The 2,900-nt window shown below is 49.9% G+C and overlaps 1 long non-coding RNA gene across 1 annotated transcript; it reads left to right on the top strand.

Annotated features, from left to right (window-relative positions):
• The first annotated feature begins 406 nt into the window (after nucleotides 1-406).
• Nucleotides 407-1,115, top strand: LOC135287662 (uncharacterized). The gene is made up of 2 exons (XR_010351222.1): nucleotides 407-588; nucleotides 691-1,115. It is a non-coding gene; the product is annotated as an uncharacterized LOC135287662 (long non-coding RNA).
• Nucleotides 1,116-2,900: the final 1,785 nt, after the last annotated feature.

Below are 2,900 nucleotides of genomic sequence, written 5' to 3'. Positions count from 1 at the left end.
CTGGGCAGAAAAGAGGTGACCACCAGAGGCCAAGGCCAGCCAGAGCTGGCAGATTTTGTTCTAGGAGATACCTTTGCATATGGGAAATTTTTTCAGGACAGTACCAATTTTGGCAGTGGGCATCTGAAAAGAGGGACACTTCTTTTCCATAGCAAGGAAAGCATGGAGCCCCAGTGCTGCAGGAGCTGATGAGAAGCAGCCCTTTACATCGCAAGATCAGCCAGACCTGTCAGGTGGCCCCTGGGAGGCCAAGCCAGCCAGACCTGCTCCATGTTCCTTCGGTTCCATGGGGCCCTACAGTGTCCCAATGGTCCCTTGCTTCCATGAGGCCCTGAGGTGTCATAATGTCCCCTTGGTGAAACGAGACCCTGAAGAGTCAGAATGGTCTCCATGGTTCCACCAGGCCCCACAGAGTCACAATGGTCTCTGGGTTCCATGAAGCCCCGCTGTGTCACCATGGCCCCTTGGTTCCATGGGCTCCAGTGGTGCCACAATGATCCCTTTGGTTCCATGAGGTCCCTTCCCACAGTGTCCCAGTGATCTCCATGGGAAGGAAAGAACCAAGCCCCAGTGTTGCAGGGTGTCCTGGTTTGCCAAACAAATCGTATTCTATTTGCCAACTGTATGGCAGTTGTCTTCTGTTTAGTGGGAAGTTTTCCTTATCTCTACCACAACCAATCCTCCCTCCAGGCAGGCATCTGCTGATAACAGACTATTGAATGTCACTGCATGACTGATAAGAACTACAGCATCCCATTGTGAGATGATCCAGCCAGAGGGATGAGCCAAGCATTCCTACCCAGATACAATCCTGTGCTTCTGGAACACCAGCATGGCTTTCTCCACTGGAATTCCCAGAGGAGCAGCTGCCTCTTCCACTGGATCTTCAGAGGAAGACTACACCCTTTTCTACAGGATCTGTGCTCCAACAGAACCACACCTGACACTCCAGGAGGACTGCAGCCACATTTTCAATTGGACTGCTACCAGCACCCTGACCAACAGGGTGTCGAGTTGTGTTCTGACTCTGTCCGTCTTATTTTAGTTTACTGCATTGTTTATTTTATCTTTTTATTTTCTTCCCTATTAAAGAACCGTTATTTCCTGCTCCTGTATTTTTGCCTGAGAGCCCTTAATTTAAAATTGATAGCAATTCTGAGGGGGGGTTTACATTTTCCATTTCAGGGGAAGTTTCTGCCTTCCTTAGCAGGCACCTGTCTTTCCAAACTAAGACAGATTTTGGCACCCAACGTGAGGCTCAAGGGCATAGAAACAAAAAGGGAACAACAGTTCTTGAATAATGTAATTTTTTGTGCTGCTATAGAAACCTCATTAACTGACACCATGTGGTCCAGCTCACCCTGTTTTGGGTGGCATGTGATCGTGGCTGTATTTCTCCCATTTGCAGGCCCTTGTCTAAACATGGGTCCTGTAACCAAGGCTACTGTGGCTGCTATCTGGTTTGTTTTATGGGTGAATAAGGTGAGGAATTAATGGATTTTTAACTTCCTCTGGAAAGCAGGCACATGGATTCACACCTATCACACACTACCTGTATGCTTTTGGGGTTACTTTAATAATGGCACCTGCTTTAAGGAAATTACACTGGGGGAAATTTTCTCCCAACCCTTTAACCATCTCTTTGGGTGTGCCCCACCAGTTTTTGAAGGGTTCAGATCCACTCTAAATACTGTTTGATATCAAACAGTGGCTGGTGTTGCTGATAGGCCTGTTCTATTTAGCTTTTAGAGAGAAGGGAAGATTAACCTGGATAACCACCCTGACACCTACCCCAGAACCTGACACACGGCACCAGAGCCTAGGGATGCTGCTGCCCCAGAGCCTGACCCTGCCCCACAGCCCACCCCAAGTATGAACTACCCAGACTGAGTGGGGGGTCTGGTGAAGGAGATATGTGAGTGGGCCAGATGCTGAAGGAGTACACTTCCCCAGCTGGTGAGAAGCCCTCCCCTTGCCTCAAAGACCGAGAGTCCAGTAGTGCAGCAGTGGAACCCACAGATGTTACAACTCTCCAGGTTCCAGCTGAACTGCAAAGACAGTCACAGCCAGCAGCAGTTGCCCCTGTAGGCACAAGGAGATCTAAGATGAAAGCAGAGCACCCAGATAGGGAAGGGCCCTCACAACCCACAGGGGAGCCAGAGGTTGCAATTATCACCGAGTCCCTGATGTACGAAAGTCTCCGTAATCTGCACAAAGACTCTGTACAACAGGGACGTGAGGCTTATACAACCTGGCTGCTTCAGGTCTGGGACCTTATGGGTACAGGCGTGCACCTGGATGGTAGTGAGGCAAGGAATCTGGGACCCTTGACCTAGAACTCAGGTAGGAATCAGATTTTTGTAAGGGAGCCAGGGTCCCTTTCCCTTTGGGAGCAGCTTTTAATGAGTGTCAGAGAGAGGTTTGTCCACAGGGAGACAATGCAGGAGCACCACCATAGAATGTGCTGGAAGACTCTTGAGGAAGGGATCCAACAGTTGAGAGAAGTGGCAGTATTGGAGATACTCTTTGGGAGGGATGGACGGCATGATAATGACCCCGACAAGGTCAGGTGCACAGGGGAAATGTTGTGGAGTTTGGCAAATCTGAGGCCATCTCAATACACCACCTTCATTGCAATGATTAATGCCGATACCAACCGAGAGACAGTGGGCTCTGTTGCCAACAAGCTCAGAAATTATGAGAGTGTGATCAATGGCCCAATGCAGGCTCATGTCTCTGGTGTGGTCAAGGACCTCAAAGAAGAGTTGAGGAAGGTGGTGAGGGAGAAGGTGAGGAGGAACAGTTCCCACATCGCACCAGTGCGAGTCACAGGCCCCAGAGTCAGAGCCCAAAGTTCCCCAGCTAGAGAGAGAGGGTGCACCCCATGAGCTGACCTATGG

This window comes from Passer domesticus, chromosome 30 (genome assembly GCF_036417665.1).
Source record: "Passer domesticus isolate bPasDom1 chromosome 30, bPasDom1.hap1, whole genome shotgun sequence".
NCBI classification, from domain to species: domain Eukaryota; kingdom Metazoa; phylum Chordata; class Aves; order Passeriformes; family Passeridae; genus Passer; species Passer domesticus.
This window is presented reverse-complemented; position numbering and strand designations above follow the sequence as displayed.